This window comes from Carettochelys insculpta, chromosome 1 (genome assembly GCF_033958435.1).
Source record: "Carettochelys insculpta isolate YL-2023 chromosome 1, ASM3395843v1, whole genome shotgun sequence".
In the NCBI taxonomy this organism is placed as follows: Eukaryota; Metazoa; Chordata; order Testudines; family Carettochelyidae; genus Carettochelys; species Carettochelys insculpta.
The window spans coordinates 249218246-249230852 of record NC_134137.1 but is presented as its reverse complement, the minus strand read 5'-3'; the positions used below and the strand labels follow the sequence as shown (position 1 = coordinate 249230852).

Sequence of the window (12607 nt, the reverse complement as noted above, 5' to 3'; positions counted from 1 at the left end):
TTGGAATTCCAAAGTGGGATCAGCGGAGAGAGGTCTGTAAAATGTGGAGTTGGAGAGTTGTCTGGCTGCCTCCTGTTCATAGTCTGACTTATTCAGGATGACAACAGCACCCCCTTTGTCAGCTGGTTTGATTATGATGTCTGGGTTATTTTTGAGACTCTGGACAGCATGGCATTCAGCATAGTTGAGATTGTGTCTCATTTGGCATTGTTTGTGTATAATGTCAGCCTGAGCACAGTTGCAGAAGCACTGTATGTAGAAGTCCACACTTTCACAGATAAGCAGCCAAGCTGGCTTTTATATTCAAATTCGGCACATTAACACATGGTTTAAATCGTGATGGGAACTTTCTGAGTCACCATAGGGGCTCATCTGCATACTTGGCTCAATCTAATTCTTGACCTTCCCCCCCACCCTCTGATTTGCTCACCTTGATTATCTTTTTCTGATTTGTCCTCCTTGCTTACTGTTTTTGGTTCTCTGTGTCTTAAATATTGAGTCTGTTCTGGTCTGGCTATGGTCTGAAGAAGTGGGTCTGTCCCACGAAAGCTCACCTAATAAACTATTTTGCTAGTCTTTAAAAAGTGCTACTTGACTGCTTTTTGTTTTGATAGTGTATAGACTAGCACGGCTTCCTCTCTGTTACAAAACAGATCAGTTGTCTCTTATCCTTACTGCCACCATAGAGGACAGCCATTGAATGAGAGTTACATATGTAAGCTACCATCCTGTATCATATCTTTAATTTTTGCTCATCATTTTTCTATCCAAATTGTCTGAACCACAGAGCTGATCTTGATCAAGAGGCCCAGTCAATCCCAGTGGCCTAAGAGGATGAGTAGGATAAATAAGATAGAATGCGGTCATCTTTATGCATTGCAGGATGCCCCATATAGATGCACAGATTAAGGGTATGCATAGCCTTTTCAGCTATGTAAGAGAGTAAATCAAATGGCACAGTTAAGCCATTTTATTTTTTTATTAATTCATCTCAGACCAGTGCTACTAGATGGTATACAGAGCTACCAGAGGGGAATCACCTTACAACAGACTGCATTCGGAATTCTAGACAACATAGATACAAGGTTAGCAATTCCATACACCCACTGATTTTGTTCTCTTTCCTGTTCATGGTCACACCTTGAAGCGTCTTTAAGTAGCCAAAATAACCAATTTTGACATCTTCCAAATGAAAATTTTCAGATTTTTTTTCACAATTCAAAACAACTTTCATTCAAAATTTAAGTTAATTTATAACCAATAGGTCAAAATCTAAACAAAGTTTTTTGATTGGCCCAATCTGATTAAGATTATTTCTGGTTTTCAAAATTTTAATATTTTTACATTTCATCCAAATTCAGGGTTTATAGGTCCCAATCCTGTGAGTTTTTACACACATTTAAACTTTACAGCCGTGAATACTCCCATTGATTTAAAAGCGAAGCCCAAACATAAGTGTTGGCAGTACTAAGAACTTTCATTTTCTACTACTCTCAGGATCATAAAATTTGTTCTAAAAAAACCCACAAATTTATTTCCATCTGCCCAGATATTTATACTGGCACATATAGGTTTCAGTAATCAACTGAAGCCAATACTTTACAAAGCCTTCTGCTGGTGCTTAGCTTTACACATTGTGAGTGAACCACACAACACATACTGTAGTATTCACAAAAACCTTTGCAGGAGCAGGGCTAAACAGAAAATCACACAAAAAATTCTCCATATTTTTAAAATGGATTGACCTATCATAATCCAAAACCATGGTTTCAACTAAAGACAACTTTAAAATCCTCCAGCAGCTAGACAACAGTTAAATAATCTAATACTACTTCATTGCAAAGTATAATTATAGCAAGTTCTTTCTTTCTTTCTTTTTTAAATGTGGGATGAGTGGAAAAAAAACTAACAGCTATGTACCTTTTTTAGGCACAGTAGATGAATTGAGGAACCTTTTTTTTCCCCTACATTGTAAACCACACGCACGTCTGACATTTTTGGTTAGAAGGAAAAAAAAAAACCCCGAAGTTCTATCTTTCATTTCAACTAGTCCTCCTATATCCCTGTAAAAACACCATGAATGGGAGACAGACATGCTTAAGTGGTGTTTGTTTGTTTGGCAGAAGAAGGTGGGGCTGTTAGAGAAAGTGTGTTCGTGCATCTATTTTCAGGATACTTGAAGGTTGCTTTGGAGAAAAAAAAAAATGTGCCAACTTAAAAAAATCCCTCAAACTACTATTGAGTTTTTCATACACCAGTAAGTACTACTCAGAAGGTCCCTGATCTGTAAAGATTTCAGCCCATACATAACTTTACCCATATGAATGCAGCTGTACTGGAACTGCTCCTGTGCTTAAAGTTACATACACTTAAGTCTTTGAAGATTTGTGGCCTCAGTGTCTCATTTGCTCTGTAAAAAATATTAATATATTTTCCACTTAATGCTACTGCTGTATTAAATGTCTTAAATTTAATCTGTTTTTTCCTTCCTATTGTGAAAATTGTACAGTATATAGATTTTTAGAATGGACAGAGCATAAAGCAAAATGTAGACAACAACAATTTTCTTAACTGGGGAAGCATACATATATAGGTCAATGCTGTGAAAAATGGGGCCCAAGTAGCATCTAAAATCAAAATGGCCTACCAAGGAGCAGAAGCTATACCATCTGACACATAACGCTCATTCAAAAACAGCAAAGTCAGTATTTGCTCTTCAAAATCTATCACATAAAACAAATTTTAATCAACTACATGGTTGGCAGAAATTGCGATCTACACACGGACAACTCGAAAACATCATTAACAGTGAAAGGGGGAGAAGTGGCTAAATTTAACCAATAAATTATTCGCTGAGCACTTTGCTCAGCTCCAGCTGCTATCCATAGATGAGTCATGCAACCCTTGGCAAGCAACTACTAGCAAGGACTTTCCACATTATGAAATCCAGCAGAGGTTGAATACTGCACATTCGTGGTTCTCTAAGTTTCCATTCAGCAGACCTTTTCATAAGGGGGAAGAACCTAATACGCCCCTGCAACTCATCCCGCTTGCAGCATTTTCACACTGAGTTGCCTCTGAGCGCCTCCACCCTTCTGTCTCACAGGATGCTCAACACCCAGGAAGGAAAGAACTACCGGGAGCACAGGGCTAGACAGAGCCAAGTAGTGGAGCCACATTTACTTCAGAACCTCCAGTGGGAAGCACCTTTTCCTTCCCTGATGCCTGGCAGGCCAAAACAGAAACCCTGATCAGCAGCTTTGGCTCCTTTCTCTTCCCTTCAGGGCACACTCCATGCCAGCAGGTGCCAGCCCTGAGCCTGGTCAGAGGGTGTTCGGAAATGGGTCAATGCAGAGAGGTTGCAACCGAGGAGCAGACAGGGACCAGAGCTATTGGCAGCCTAGGGCAAACCGAGAGGTGAAACAAGAACTGGGCACCTGGACAGCAGAGTAGAGTCCAGGGGGCTTCCCAGGGCTTCACTCAACACCCCCACTGCCCCCATTTTCCTCCCAATCCCAAGTAGGGGACTCTGAATTCAGCTTTCGAGGGTGCCTGCAAGGGAGAAACACTGCCCTCTGCTCCCCTCCACGCACTACTGGATTTTACTGCTTGTATGTCTATACCACCTGGGTTCCAAACCAGGTCAACAGTCTCAGGATGGTAAGGATTGCAGCAGCAGATGAAGAAATGGTGGTGCAGACAATGCTTTGCAATTGTGGCTTGGACGGGAGCTCTGGCCCTGAAGCACAGGGAAAAAGGGGGTGCTAGCAATGCCAGATTTACATGTCTCTAGGAACAGCAACTTCAATGCCTCACCCCCACCTACAACTGGTCCTGCCCCCATATGAACATGAAGCTTACTGCGTATCTCACACCCATGCCAGCTGCAGTCTATTGGCCCCGTTCTTCCTCACAGCAGCCCCTCAAAGCAACACTGTCTGTCCCCCGTCCCCCTCTCTGTGGGCAGAATAACCCCAGGTCAGTGGGGGAGGCCAGAGCACAGGCTCCCCAGGAAGGCACAAGATGCTGTGCCACGCTCAGCATTCCCAGCTGGAGCCAGGACACAGCCCACCTGCTCCAAGTGAGGTGCAAGGTGAGGACTTCTCCTTCCTAGTGAGAGGTCCCTAAGTGTTTTCCATCCCTCTCAAAGCCCAGCATGGTGCCTGTGCTCTGGCTCTGCCTGTGGAAGCAAATAGCCTGTTGTCTACCCTCCTCCCTCTCTCTCTGCCCAGAGCAGGGCAGCTGTGATTGGAAAGGGGCTGGGACACTCCCAGCACCTTTAGCAGCTGCCCTGCCTCACAGCAGCCCAAGGTGGGCTACCTTGAACACTCACCTTGCTCCAGGCCAACACCTTGGGCAGCCACTGAGCTCACTTTTAAATTGCAGGTGTCACTAGAATGCCAGCAACCCTAGCATACCGCATACTGCACCCAATTGGAAATCTGGCCCTGGGTCCAAGCCAAAACTTCAGAGCAGCATCCTGAGAGCTGTTTTTAGACCACTAGCCTGAGTCTCTCTTCTGTGGGCTGTGCAGAAGTACATTCCACGAACCAAAACAGAAGGCTGCTTGCAGAACTTGCACTCCATCAAGCCACGCTTGACACTTCACTTACATCTACAGTGCAGCAAGGAGGAGTAACCAGTGCAGCTTGGGTAGACATATGTGCATTAGCTGTGCGCAAGCAGGCACATTAAAAACAGCAGAGTGGAATGAGTGGTGGCTTAGGCCTGTCAAAATCCAAGGCAGACTTGGATGGCTAGCCTGGGACAGTGCAGCCATTGTGCTAGCTTGAGCAGATTGGGCAGGCTTACATCTACTTGAGCTGGGAAATACTTTGCCCATCTGCAGTGCAGATGTACCTTTTGAGGACATCTGCCGCATGTCAAGATGAAATGTGCCACCTAATTCACTGGGCTGTGACACAGGAGAGTCGTTTCAGTTCTCTGCCTTGACCACCTACTGGTCCCCTACGCTTCCTGTGTAATACAGGACAAGTCATACACCATGTGCCTCTGTAAAAAGATGGTGGTTCTTAGTCTTAGTTTGATCATCAGACATTTTAAGGAGCATTTCCATGCACTGCGAGTCTTAATCACACACAGAGGTGGTTTTGCTATTTATCCCTGGTCTTAAACTCCATGAAGCAAGGGAACAGGTCTCCTTTTGGGAGATATACTCACTCATACTCTCCCCTCTTCTAGAGTCACTTATTCCAGTCTCTTCTCTTTGGTTTTGCACATTTGAAGGTGGCAGTAACAGTTCAGGAGTGCTGCCTTAGCCATGCCATTGTCTAGTTCAGTTTATAAAGCGGTGTTTGCTTGGAAGTCCCTCCTAACCCACCAGAAAGTGGTCTGGTTCCAGAAACAGTTTATATAGGAACAGCCATTTTGAAAAAGTCTTGACATTTGGCTTGTTTTATCCCGATTATGAAAACTGTTTGATCAAAATTTAGGCACATCCAGTATTTGTTTTCTCAAAAAAAAAAAAAAACAAACAAACAAACAAAAAAAAAACAACAGACGTTCCAGGGAATTCAATGGGGCTCACTCCAAAATTAAGCACATTCTAAGTGCAGTCAGTCTTAGCTTTTTTGGCAATTTGAAATAATAGCAGCATTCTTGCTGAAAAACTGCACATGATCAACCAAATAATAGAGTGAAACAAACAACTATTCAAAATCATTTTTGAATTTTGTTTCAGGATCCCATTTAAGGTAATAGACTTGGCTTGTTTTATCTGCAACAACTTCTAAGTCATCTATTGGTATTTTTGGCAGCAGTGCTGTAACTCAACATATTTCAGACAACAAAGTATCAATGCCAAAGCAAAGACTTCAATCGTCCAATAAAACCACAACCATACATGGCTTTTTAGTAAGCTCCAGCAAATACGTAGAAGACACCATAGAAGAAAAGACTGCTCAGTTCCTTTACGCTACAAACTCTCCTTTTTGCATTAGCAACACATACTTTAGTTGATACGTTTGAGCCCTTAGGACTAGGCTATGCTCCACTTGCTAGAGCAGACATTGGTGGAAAGTTGACAGATACACTGTATCAGAAGGGATTTGAACAGCATACCGTATGAGAAATAGACTGGAAATTTGCCAGTTTAAGCCTTGATGCATGGAGCAATGTACACAATGATCCAGTAGACATGATTCTGTTACAAAAATAACATGGGATTCCATCTCTTTCAGAAACAATGGATACATCAGGAAATGCCCGCGCAACAGAATACTTAAAAAGACAGGCAGTGAAAGCTGTAGTAAACCAAACAAAAATTCACTTGTCACAAGTGCTGTGCTGTCACAGGCAAAGATGAGAGGATATTTAGGAGGAGGAGGACTGCTCTTTAACAACATATGGCTGTAGTGCCCATTGAACGCATCTTTCAGACAAAGACTTCCCAAGTACATCTTCTCCAGGAATAAAAGAAAATGTTGAAGTCACAAAATACTTCCATAACAAACATTTTGCTTCAGCTTCACTGAACAGAGCAGGAGGACCCAATCTAATTCTCCCTCAAAATGTTCAGTGGAATTCTGTAGTTGATGGTTTTGAACAATTTATTAAGAATTGGCCTGTTCTCAGAAAACTTTGTGAAGAAAGCTGTGATTAAACAGATGGAAGAGGGATATGCTCACCATACATAGGCCTATGTCCATAGCCTTAAACAAACTTCAGAGGAATAGCTGCCGTATTGCTGATGTTATGGAAATTTGGAAGGCTTTTCAGGAGACATTGATGAAACAAATACCTTTCCAGAAGGTTAAGCTACAGGCAATAAAGAAGTGAATGGATCAAACACTAACTCCACCTCATTTTTTTGCAAATATTCTCAACTCCAAAATATAAAGGTAGGTGCCTAACTTCTGGGGAAAAAAAGTAAAAAAGATAGGCCTGTGTGATGGGATTATCAAAAACACCCCCCAGTCATAATAAATTTCAAGGCTGGAGCGAAACCAAATAACGAGTAAACATTTACTAATGATGTTTTGATCAAAGTCACTTCCCTGAATTAGTGGAAATCATTAGCCAGGCACCTTGAAACAGAGTTTCTTCAGTTGCTAAAACAGCTGTTCAGAGAGAACATTTTTATCATTTGGTATGATTCATACAAATCTAAGAAATTATATGGGAGTTGAAAAAGCAGGAAAATTCATTTCTGTTTCAGTCTATGAATCAAAACGACAGTGGAATTGGGGAAGATGAGACCGAGTTGTAGAAGTTTTAAGGACACCGTAATGCTGAGTTTTGAAGACTTGTCAGAGTGAATAAAATTTGAAAATATGAAAAAAGTTTGAGGACAGCCATCAGCCAACAACTCAGGAGACTGCTGCTGTTGCAAATGTGAAACATTTAGTTTAATAAAATATAGGCACTACTGTGTTTGTGTATGTGATTTAGTTCTTACCATTCCTAAAGCACCGATGCTCCAATATTATGTACTATTTCCTAAATTAATAAAACTCAAGTTATCATAAAAATACATGAAGTATACCTTCTTAGATGTTGTAAAATGCTGTACTGAGTTGTACATTAATATGCTTTAGTGATCAGATTTGCATGTTTGTTTAAGAAATATGTGATGTATCAATCTGAAACTTGATTTAAATCAATGAATTTTTTCCTGGGGATTTCAATCAGTGAGTAAAATCCCCAGGAAAAAAATTCATTGATTAATTTCAATCACTGGTTGAAATCACTTTGATTTACCAATCCACTCTGTGACAGAGCAAACTCCAAGCACTCTCCCACTGACTCTGGTACTCCACCAGGATGAGAAGAATAGCCAGAGTCAACAGGAGAGCAGCCTCTCTCTAACTTTATGGGTGGAAGACGCTGCGGTAAGTATGTTGACTTAAGCTATGTTATTTGTATAGCTGAAGTTGCATAGATTAGATTTACACAGAGGTGTAGCGTGCACTAAGGCCAGACCAGAGACAGAGAGAGAAAGAGAGAGAAACTTCCAGCCCAATAGAGCTACTATAGCTTCTGCTGTCTACACCAAGGAATGTGTCCTCTGGGCTCACCACGTAGACCTGACCAGAACGTTCCCATAACAGAGAGCATGGGCTCAAAGTCCAGCTACAGCTTGGGCTACTCTGCTTGTTGATCATGTCCTCGCTCTACTATCCAAGCCCCAAACAGTAGACACAAGTGACTGGAGAGTATATCAACCTGTGTAAAATGAATGGATTTGCTTCTCCCAAGCAAGCCATTTTCAAATCCAAGCAAGAACTGTCTAGAAACAGCTGACATCCTTCAAGCCCAGGGACAGGAAAATGTTTGTATTAATAGTAAAGCTTGTAGGGGAAAAACATTTAAGTGGCTGGGCAGGCTGTCATACAAAATTAAAGAAACATTAACTGGAACAAACACCCAGACCAAAACTTTGGATCCAAATTCCCCTGCAGCTATGGGTGTTCTGGTCCTAATTTTGGGGTTTCTGACTATCTGTGTGGTTCAACACACAATGCTGACAGTTCGTCCATCAAGTCCTTCTCATGCCTTCCTATACACCCCACTAAGAAAAATTACACTCAAGGGTCCAGATGTGGTATCCTCACTCCACCACTGCTGCAGCTACATCAGACGCAGAAGCTAAACCCTGGGCCCGCACATCATTTCCAAGCCCCTTAGGTGCGCCCTCCCCCAGCACACACCCAGCCTGGGAATGGAAATTTCCATCTGTTGTTTCAAACCCTCAAGGGAGCCCCAGCTGCGGCAGACAATGGACCCCAAGGCAGCCAAGCTTGCACTGCCGGGTGGGTCCCTATTCCCCCGGGACGCGGGGGCTGGAAGCGGCCTCCCCCTCGCCGCCTCAGCTCGCCCTTTCTGGGGACTGCCCCTTCCCCTCGAGCAGGTGCCATCGGCCTCCCCGCGCGTTGCCCCTGCTGGCGGCGCCGTGCAGCCCGGCGGCGGGGAGGTCAGAGGGCGGACCGGGCCGGGCAGCGCCGCGCCGCAGGCGCACAGCTCCCCGCCGGCGGGGGGCGCTCTCTCCCCGGCGCCCAGCGGGGCGGAGACCGGCGGCTCCCCAGCGGCGGGGCTCGCGGCAAGTCCCCGGCCGCGGGGAGGGTCCCCGGGCTAGGCGCTCCCGCAGCCCCGACTTGCCCCGGGCTCCGCCCTGCCGCGGCGTGCGGGGAACCTACCTCGAGGCGCTCCCGGGCTGCGGCTCCGCGCTGGCGGGGGCAGAACTCCCACAGGCGGCGGCGGAGCTGGGGGACCCCCCCGCCCGGGCACTTTCCCGTCACTTTCCCAACTGCTGCCGCCGCTGCCGCATCCCGCTCCGGCCCCCCGCGCCCGACTCCGAGTCCTGCTTGCCAGGAACAAAAAAAAATCCGCGTTTGCAGCAACACCTCTAGCGCCGGGGCCTCGCCGAGCCCTGCTCCCAGGCCACTCCCTCCCTCCGCTCCGGAGCTCAGCCCAGGGATGTCTCCTTAATGGCAATTAGCTGCCTTTGAGCGCCGCAGGTGGCACACGGAGTCCTCTCCCCTCATGCTTACTGCTGGGCGAAGTCGTACATCCCCAGTTGGCTCTCCTCTCCCTCATGGGCAGAGGCGTCTCTTCTGCCTATCGTTTGGTCTTCACGTCCTCCCTGATGAGCTCGTTGGAGAAGAAAAAACAACAAGCGCCAGTGTGGCCAGACAGAGTCCCCCTGCTCTACTCCATCTTGCCCCTTTTAGGTGCCTCAGAGCACAACAGCAAAGAAACTGCAGAGGCTTAGAATGTTTGAAAGCACAGATGCGCTTATCACAAGCACAGTTTTGATGTTTCAAAACACAATTGTGCTGTATCAGCATGAACCTGGACTGAAGAAAACATAAGGGGGGCTAACAAGCTAGCCGTTGACCACAGGGCCTCTAAGTGCCCTTGGCTGGTGCTGATAATTGATAACGCCCACATTTTCCTCCCAGAAGGGGAATCTCCCGCCCATACGAAAAGAATGTCCCGTCTTAATGATTTAGTTATCTCTATCTCACAAGTGTAAATTAAATTGCAGCTGCCTTGTAAGAACTGGCGTCACAAAGATGAACCAGTACAATTGGTACCTTTAGATAAGGAAGAACGTGCGAGACCGAAGGGGTATAAAGAAGGGTTCGGCAGACCACTCTAACTGAGCTCTAATTTCCTGTACCTGCCGGTCAGGTAAGACTATTGCCTCCCGAGGACCCAGGGGACACCCTCCTCATACAGTTCTTCCCGAGGGATTCAGTGAACAATGTTGGCTACGCCAGGAGTTGAAGGACGCAGGGATGAAAATGATACCTGCAATGTACTTTTGTGCACATTTAATAGTAAGAGCTCTTCAGGCTGAGGCGTCTGGTCCTCAAATGGGTAACTTTTCACTTGTAATCTAATTGGCATGTCATAGGTATCATCCTACTAGTAGTTAAGAAGATAAAGCAATAACCTTGTAGCCATTAAGATTCTTGCTTCTGCTTTTAACAAATAGCAACCATTTAAGCTTTCAGCCTGACTCCTTCCAGTTACTGTAACGCGGCCAAACACAAAACAAAGAACCTTAGCCGTTGGGCTATATCAGCCTGGTCAGTGGTAAGGTGCAGTAAAAGCTGAGCACTGAGTCCTGCTGCCTCCACGGAGCAGACTCTTGGGGCACCTGTCAGCCTCTCTGGCTGCCCACTGCGAAGGGACAGTCTGTCCTAGCAGTTAAAGACTCGGGTGGCATAAGCCTTCTGCACCAACCTTTGGGGCACCCGTCAGCCACACTGGCTGCCCGCTGCGAAGGGACTCCTGGTCCTAGCAGTTAAAGACTCAGGTGTGATAAGGCTCACAGACCACTCATTACCTGGCCATTGGCTAACAACCAGATGCTTTAGCCAGGCTTGAGAGCTGCTGGGTTAGCTGGGGCCAAATTCATCCCTGGAAGTGGCCATCACAGCAGGGAATTGTCAGTGTTGGACTCAGCCTTGTGAACACCTTCCCATATTTATCTGCTTGTGTGGCTGGTATGAACTGCAGCTGGAATGAAGAGGGCAGCCTCCCTTCCCCCAGTCACGGAAACAAGTTGCCTAGGGATATTAATAGAGTCAGAATAATCTCCTAAAGGCCTCTGTGATCTCTGAAAAATTCAGCCCTATAATGCCAAGAAGTGAGTTCCTGTGGAAGAGGACACCAACAGGGAGAATATGAGGTGGGGAGAGGTCTGTCTAGCTCTAAAGAACTGAGCCTGGAAACTCCTAGGGCTTGTCAATAATTGTGAAGTTTGCCACTGAACTAAACTTTTTAACTAGACTTTGATATAGCAAAAATAAATGTAGTTGCATCAGCATAAAAGTGCTTATAGCAGTATAGCTTATTCCTGTCCAGGAAGCAAAATAAACTATAAGGGCTGGTCTGCACTTGTAACTTAGGTCAACATATCCAGGATATTCGGGGATGTAAAAAACTCACTTTTACACCCATCTAACTATCTCTACACTAACTAGTGTACCTACGCCAGCAAAAAAAAACAAAACTCGCACTCCATTTTTATAAGGGTAGACTGCACCTAATTTAATTGATAGTGATCTTGTAAATGCTAAGCACCTGATAACAACAGTCATATAAATATAATTTGGTATCATTGGACTGATAGAGGGAGAGAGACACATCAGAAAAATACATGAAGTCTTAGTCACAAGAAGTATGGGTTTTCTTTCATTCCAAGTTATCAAACCAAGTTCTATTTTTCAAGAGATTAAAAACCTAAATCATGAGGATTCCTTGAGTAACATAGGAGATCAGAATTCGTTTTCCTAATGTTACCAGACCTGCAACATTAACTATGGAGAGGTTACCACCACTTCATAAACTAAATGCTTGTAGAACTAGGATGGGAACCCTGAATATCCCATTGCTCTTTTAATCTGCACTTATCCAGCATGCTCTGGGAAATCTAGAGTACCCAGGACTGGTCCCATTGCAATCCCTGGTTAAAAATGGGCACAGGATTATGTCCAAAACTCTCAGCAATCAATGGGAGGTCCCAAAAAAACACAGCATGTTGTTAATAACATTGCTTGATCACAGCAATTTTCTTCAATTGTAGCCCAATCTATAGATTTTGGGGAGATTTAACAGTATGGAAAGTTTAAAGGGACAGTAACAAAAATCTTTATTAAGCTGTGGAGTGGACAAAAGAAACAACATTTTGTTTGGAACGTAAAGAGGTTCACATTCATCCCAATATTTTCCAGTAGAGATTTCCAGATTCATAAGAGAATCTGTGATAAAGTATAGATCCCAAAGTCATGCAAATTATTAAAAAAATCCCTCAAGCTTTTAATGTCCTATTTAAAAGACAATACCAATTAATTTAGACCCCAAATGTTGAACTTGTCAAAAAAAATGAGGTTGTGCAGTTTATGAGAAAATAATTCCACTCAAGTTTGGAATGTTTTAAACATACAGTTGGGTTTTTTTAACAGATATTTTCTATGCATGAACTATATGGCTTATATGGTAGCTGACAGCATTGCCAGGCCCTGGGCAGGGTGAGGGGGCAACTCCATGCTCCCAGAAGGGGCAAAACCTCAGGCAGGAGTGAGACTAGGGGCAGCCAGCCCTCTGTGCTGTCTGGATGGTGTCTGGTCCATCTCCC

General features: G+C 44.5%; 1 protein-coding gene across 1 annotated transcript in view; it reads right to left on the bottom strand.

Moving 5' to 3' along the window:
• The window catches only part of A4GALT (alpha 1,4-galactosyltransferase (P1PK blood group)), a 72577-nt gene extending 63211 nt beyond the window's left edge, over nt 1-9366 (bottom strand). Inside the window, exon 1 of the mRNA XM_075004036.1 lies at nt 9156-9366. The gene's annotated coding sequence lies outside the window, so the exon portion shown is untranslated. The remainder of the gene's footprint in view (nt 1-9155) is intronic.
• Nucleotides 9367-12607: the final 3241 nt, after the last annotated feature.